Source organism: Octodon degus, unplaced genomic scaffold, assembly GCF_000260255.1.
Source record: "Octodon degus isolate 3935 unplaced genomic scaffold, OctDeg1.0 scaffold00003, whole genome shotgun sequence".
In the NCBI taxonomy this organism is placed as follows: Eukaryota; Metazoa; Chordata; class Mammalia; order Rodentia; family Octodontidae; genus Octodon; species Octodon degus.
This window is the reverse complement of record NW_004524579.1, coordinates 27,714,608-27,721,497: the sequence shown is the minus strand read 5'-3', so window position 1 is coordinate 27,721,497 and position 6,890 is coordinate 27,714,608. Positions and strand designations below refer to the sequence as shown.

Sequence of the window (6,890 nt, the reverse complement as noted above, 5' to 3'; positions counted from 1 at the left end):
ATGACAACACAAATATAAACCCACAAGAGATTTGGAACAAACAGAAAAAAAAAAATACTTAGGTAATCCAGATGGAAAATTTTCCAGACACAGAATGTGAAGCATCTATATTTAGCACAGTCATAGAGATAAAACCTGGACTTTAAAATTGCAACAAGAAACTAGAACCTGTGTAAAGTCAAAGTATACTGGAAAAATGACTGGAATTCTACAGTGGAAACAAAATGATTAAGACTGACAATGAATGGATGGATTTAACTACAGATTAGATACAGCTGAAGAACCATATTGTGATTTGGAAGACAGAGGAACTTAGCCTGAATTGATTACAAGGAAAAAAAGGATGAAAACACAGGACAGGAAAGGAGATAAAGAAGATATAGTGAGGAAATTAAAGACAGCAAACTGGGCCACACAGCATCACAAGGTGTTCCTGGAAGTAGACAACAGATATCAGAGGAATCACTAATATTCCTAGACCCAAGCGCCTCAAAGGCCAAATACACAGTGGAGGCAAGCGGCAACAGCCAAGACCAAAATGTCAGGGCCGGCCAAATAGCTCAGCGGATTAAAGCATCTGCTTAGGTAGATGCAGGGGCCAGGAGTTCTATTCCCGGGCCTTCCTGCTGGCCCCGCCCCTAAGGCATGCTGAGCTGGCAATTGGGACTGGGCGTGGTGGCCACACTTGTAATCCCAGCACTTGGAAGGCTGTAAACAGGTGGATCACTAGTAGTCTGATCTACACAATGAGACCCTATACACTCTGTACACCCTGTCCTAAAATACAGAAAAACAAAAAACAAGACCAAGAGGTCATCGGCAGTGATTAAAGCATATGTGAGCGTGGTTGTTACATTTTCTATGCGTCATTTTCCTTATATGTGAAAGGAGATGACAGTAGCACTCATTCCATAGGGCTTCTTAAGGACTGAATTAACAGCCTAAAGCACGCATGACATTCAAGGTGCTGGAACCCCAGAACCTCAGGGTTGGATGGAATGTTTCACAAAATGCCCATTATACCTTTGATATCAGATTTTGGTTTTCCCTTTTTAAAAAAATGGCTTTCTATATATAGCACAGATTAATTTTTAAGCCACTAAATCCACATAGATAGCACATACACACACGTAAGTACAACTAGGAATCAGTCCTATATAAAAATGTTTAGCTATTTCCATAACCAAAATTCAATGAAAGCAACAAAGAATCTTCTCTCTCCCCCTCTCTCCTTCCTTTCTGCCCTTTCCTTTACTTTTTTCACGTAAGTATTGCAACTGGAATAATTAGGTACTGTATGCCCTCTATGATGTGGTAAAATTTCATCACTGATCTCATGCCATCCATGCAGGATTCACTGGGACAGAATTTTTGTGAAGCCATTAAACACAAGGCACTGGCACGCCAGGCAGAGCAACTACACGATCTGTGAATGAACACCAGGAAAACAAACCAACTGTAGAAAAGGCATGGACGTAATTTGCTTATGACACAGAAGGAGCAATTGGCAGCCAACTAGTCACAAAATGTTGTGCTAATTAAGGAGCTTCCAAGAACTAAATAATGCAGCCATTACAAATTATGCCTACAAATAGTTTATAGTATAGCTTGCTCTAATGTAAACACACACACACAAAAAAAAAAAAATGCAAGGCAGGCCAGGCATAGTGGCCCACGCCTGTAATCACAGCACTTGGGAGGCTGAAGCAGGAGGATTGCCATGAGTTCAAAGCCTGCCGGGGCCACGTAGTGGGTCCAAGGCTGGCCTAAACTATGCAGTGAGACCCTGTCTTAAAAAACAAACTGCAAAAAGAAAAAGTGAGATAAAAATTAAAATTATATGTACAATATAATCTCATTTATTCAACTATGCTTTAAAATAAACTGGAAAAACCACTAAAAATAAACATAGCAAAATCTGAATGGGCTCTAGGTATTACAGGTAAGATTTATTTATTCTTCTTGCTACTTTCCATAATGAATGTGCATTAATTTTCTAAGTGGGATAATAAATGCTTTCATTCTAATTATTTATTACAAAGATGATAAAAAATAAGCTTATAAAAGTTTGTAAGTTTCAAAGTTTATAAAGGAGGTTTAAAAGATAGCCTCATTTCACCAATCCAAGTTGTTCCCATTTGTTCTGTGGCTCTCGTCAGTACCACCTGGGTGTACCCACACCTCTCTCATAGTTCTGATCAGCCTGAATGGAGTAGTTGTCACAGGCGCTCTGCAAGGCACAAGTTAAGCCTTTCTCTTGCCTGGTACTCCTTCACTAAAAAATCTGGCAACCCAGAAGCCAGAAGGGTGGTACTGGCAGCACGGAGTAGCTGGGTTTGGGCAAAGTTCTGGTTGCTAGCCCCAGACTCCTCACTAAGCTCTGTATAGCCTTAGCAAGCCGTCTAAGCTCTCAGCCTCAGCTTCCCCATTCATACAATGGGCAAAGAAGCCTGGGAGGGGAAAACCCTAAAATCTTTTTCAGGTCTTCTCTCTGTGATGTGTGCATATTTGACTCAAAAATCCCTAAACAGATCCCAATTCTTGAAAACTTTTATATAAATCAAATCAGCTCAAATATAAAAAGACTGGCTATTAAAAAAATACCTATAGGAATTTTCATATAAATTGTTTTTATTTTTGCAAATCTAGACATTAACATATTGATAGATGGGCTTCACACAGAACCAAGTGCATTTGTACACTAAAACAATTCAAACATTCCCCTGTGAAGCTAGCTTGATCTACATTAAGGAAAAAATCAGTTAAATAATGGATTAACAAAAACTGTGAATTATAGAGTTCTTTCACATTTGTATCGTTTTAGTTCTTAAGTACTTAAATCTCTTGCCTCTTCAAGCAGGGAGGACAAATATTTCCTGATCGGCCTGTTCTGAGGCAAGGAAAGTCTCATCCCAGGCCTGTATGTTCCAAAAGGGAAGTTTGAATCAGTGAAATTTCAGCTACCATTCAAGTGATCTGATGACAAGCTTCATTCAGTTTCCGAAGCAGTAACTTGGGCACGGCCCAACCTCACTTACAAAGTGCAACAAGTTACTTCCATCTACAAATGAGACTCAAGGCCACATGCCGACCTTGAACTAACCCCATCCTCTTTCCATCTTACAAAGATGCTACTGGTGCTGACCTGGGACTGCTGAACATAGGAAAGTCCTTATGTTTGGGAACAGATATCAACAAAAGTACAGATCACCCTGTGATGAACAATTCTATTTTGATCCATCCTCTCATTTAAGTCAATACTCTGAGAAGTTTCTCTCAGATGTTGGCAGTCTTTTGGTGGAAGAAAGTTTCTAGTGTTCCTTTCTTGCAGATACATCTATCCAATCATTTCTCAAGTCCTTTCCCAGAGACCACTTCACTATGAAGCTAATGACATTTACTCGAAGCCTTTCATTCGATCCTCGCAGGACCCTTCCAACTCACAGTCACTTTGTCTTTTTCATAAAAAACATTTCAGAACCACCAGGAAAGGCACCGGCTCCCCTATGTACCTCCACTCTGATCTGTCTGTGCTTGATTCCGCTCATGACAGGCACAGCCTTTCACATCATACTGAGGCTTAACGAGCAAAGACCCTTGGAAGGGCGAACAGTGACCTACATTCATATTCAAGAGACAGTGACAGATGACAGACTGTTTTCTCCCCAGAGACTAGTTTTATATAGTGAAAGGCTAAGAACAGCTGGAAATGGTGAAGAGGGCAAGAGAACTGCAGGCCTCAGGAGAGCAGGACAAGGTGAGGAAGCAGGCACTAGGACACATCCAAATAAGTGTCACCTACTGTCAGACTCTGCAAGAGCATGCCAGGAGACACAGATACAGAGAGAAAAAAAGTCATACTCTGGACCATGAGTATTACAGTAAAGTTCAGCTCAGGTGAAAAAACTCCAAGAATGCTTGAAAGAATGGGAGGGAACACCTGCTGGCAAGTGTGAGGCCCTGAGTTCAATTCCCAGTACCAAAGAAAAGGGGAGGGAGAGAAGCAGGGCTACTACGGCCACTGAAAGACGAGTCCAGGGTCCTCACCCACTGCTAGGAGACCTCAAATTTGCTGGGTAATACCTCCACCTGCCCCCTAGCACAGTCCTTGGAACATGGTAAACTTCTTTGTTGAATGCATGGAAGCCATTCCAGGTGAAGATCTATCAGATTCTAAAGGCTGCAAAGATGGTTGCTTTTCCTTGACAGCTTTGCTGAAGCCATCTGCCTCGGTTTGGGAGGGAAGACTTTGTTAGCCCTCTTGGCCACTGGAATCTTATTTCATCTTGCAAGACCAGTTTATGTTTTCTCTGTAAACTCCTTGTGTTTTTCTTCTTTGGTTCCCCCCCCCCCTTTCTCATTAGCAAATACATGATCTCAAGTATATTCATGGGGCACTTACTGTATTTTCTAGATGTTTTTCATTTTCCATAATGCCTATTTGCAGAAAAGACCCAGGGGGGCCTTTCAAACAAAAATAATATATTATAGGTTTAAAAGAACTTTAAAAAGATATCAGAAGTGATTTAGGAAGAAAAAGTTCATGGTACTAAGAAGCTAGGATAAAATTCTTAGTATATTACTACAGGCAGAGAGCAGTCTCAATGTCTGATTTTAAAAAGGCAACAATTCTGTATGATCCAAAGCTTTTTCTGATGTTAAATCTTAGGAGAAATTTGCTCCTGGCTTTTTGTACATACTGCCCACACTGTTACTTTATAAGTTTATTAAGCACTCTGTTAGACCTTTTAGGACAAACCCTATGGCTTAGACTATATTTCCCTCATATCGGCCTATCTCACATTGTAAGTGTTCAAATATTAGCCCAACAGATTGAGGGTCCAGGTTTCTTGCCAGTTTGATTATCCTGCTGTGTCTTGAGATCTCAGGACAATCAGAGTAAAGGATTCATCAGATCTCTAAGCAGAAGGATGCTCAGACCATATGATATGGCCCTAGCCACACACAACCATGGGATTTTCAAGACATTCTCAGCCCCAACCTCTGGGGCCAGTACGCAGCAAGGAGTCAAAGGTCCACCTAGCCCCGTTTTCATCCTTACCTCTCCCTACCCTTCAGGTTTGCTCTTTTTTTGAGGTTCATTGTCTGTCTTTCTGTCCTCATCACACATCCCTTTGAGCTTTAGAGATTGGTTTACTAACTTTTGTTCATTCTCTCTGATAACTAGCACAATACTTTGTAAAAAGGAACTTCTTTTAGGCTACTGTCATCATTATTTAAGGAAACAGACTTGGAAAGAAGTTCCAGAGCGGTATTTTTTAGTATTTTGCTCTGCTGGTGTCTAACAAACCCTTCGGTATAGAGAAGTTATTCTCAAGTGTGGAAGACCAGCTCGGCCACAGCAGCAGCAGCCCAGGAGGGTAAAATGCAGTTTACTCAGGAAGTTGAAGACTAAGGGGTCAGCACACACTATATTCTCTCCCCCTTGGTCCCTGCATGCACCCCAAGTACACTGGGCAACGCCTCAGCAGAAAAAAAGAAAGAAAAGGAGGAGAGAAAGAAAAGGAGAACAACCAGGAGGAAGAGCCTTTGCACTTAGATAGCTGTTCCTTCAATGTTACAATAGGGTCACAGCATATTGAGAACGCCATGGTACATCAGGTTGTACATAGTAGGCAGTCAGTAATATTTTTGAATTAAGCCGATCTCAGGACAGCTGACTTGCACACAGTAGGTCCTCAGGAAAGACTATGAAATCAAAAAGTAGCAGACACTCTCCTTACAGAACCGAAGCAGAGGTGACATTAATCAAATCCCAGGCACAGATCCATGAATGGAAATGCGCTTCTCCAAGGAAGCGCCTCCGAGAGTGTGCTGGAGAGGCGCGTGACAGTGCGCGCAGGCGGGGGCGGCGGCAGCACCTCGCTCCTTCGGGAAGTGGCCGAACCGCCCCCGGGCCCAGGGCATTGATTAGCGATCGGAATCCATCCGCAACCGCAACCGAGGGCCAGGAAGCCACCTCCTCCTCCAATTGTCACTTCGGGCCGCACCTGGAACTCCCATCACAGCCCCCTCCCGGGCATCCACCCACCCGGGCTTCTCAGTTTCCGAACAGTGTCCGGCAGAACAAAAGCAAAAGCTAGCCGGGCTCCGGCTCGCTCCTCCGACGAAGAACAACCTGGGAAGAGGCAGGAGCCGCCGGCCCGGGACAGAGCAGTGATGTCAGCCCCAGCCCTATGCGCATCGCCGCTCTCCCCAGCAGTTTCGGGGCTCGAGCAGGGGAAATCGGCGGGGATCCCTCTGTCCCGGAGCCAGGACCCTCAGAGCGGGCGCCTCTATCGGGTGTGGCAGTGAGAGGGCGCTGTCTTAATCCTTGAACCGGGGTGAAAGGAGGCTGGAGAGGAGCGTAATCGGGTACAGAGGAAGACCACACAACCAAGACTAAAATTTAAATTCGCAGAGAGAACTGCCCCTCCGCGACCCCGGACGCGTGGGTCCGACTCAAGGGGTGGGGTCTCCTCGCGCCCGACCCCTGCGCCCCATCCCTACACACCCAGGGAAATTCCAGCGGGAGCCCTCCTGGCCGGCAGGCGACCCAGGGAGAGCCGAGGTGCGCGAGGAGGTCAGCAGGGCGGCCCACCGGTGGGTCCCGCGGAGGAGCCCACGGCTCGGAAACTCGCTAGTTGGTATTTCTGTGAGGGCGAGGCGGAGGTGCAGGGAGAGCGGGGAAATCTCATCCCTCCTTTCTCCGCATCTTCTCCGGAGTCCGCGGAACTCCGAGAGGCACCCGCGGCGGGAGGAGAAAGCAGAGGAGGGGGAGCCACTTACCGAGGGGGAGCGCTGAGCGCGGCACCCGGGCGCGAGCGGCGCCTTTGTCTGCGGTCGCGGCGCCGGCGCGCTCGGCCAGGCGGGTCCCAGCCCAGCGCGCG

General features: G+C 45.3%; 1 protein-coding gene across 3 annotated transcripts in view; it reads right to left on the bottom strand.

Moving 5' to 3' along the window:
• The window catches only part of Mapk4 (mitogen-activated protein kinase 4), a 155,767-nt gene extending 148,888 nt beyond the window's left edge, over positions 1-6,879 (bottom strand). For 2 of the 3 annotated variants that reach the window (XM_004623656.2, XM_023714958.1), the window contains exon 1: positions 6,790-6,879. The gene's annotated coding sequence lies outside the window, so the exon portion shown is untranslated. Of the gene's footprint in view, positions 1-6,601; positions 6,621-6,789 lie in introns of those variants that run through there. The other variant, XM_023714957.1, reaches the window with a different exon arrangement.
• Between the last annotated feature and the right edge of the window lie 11 nt (positions 6,880-6,890).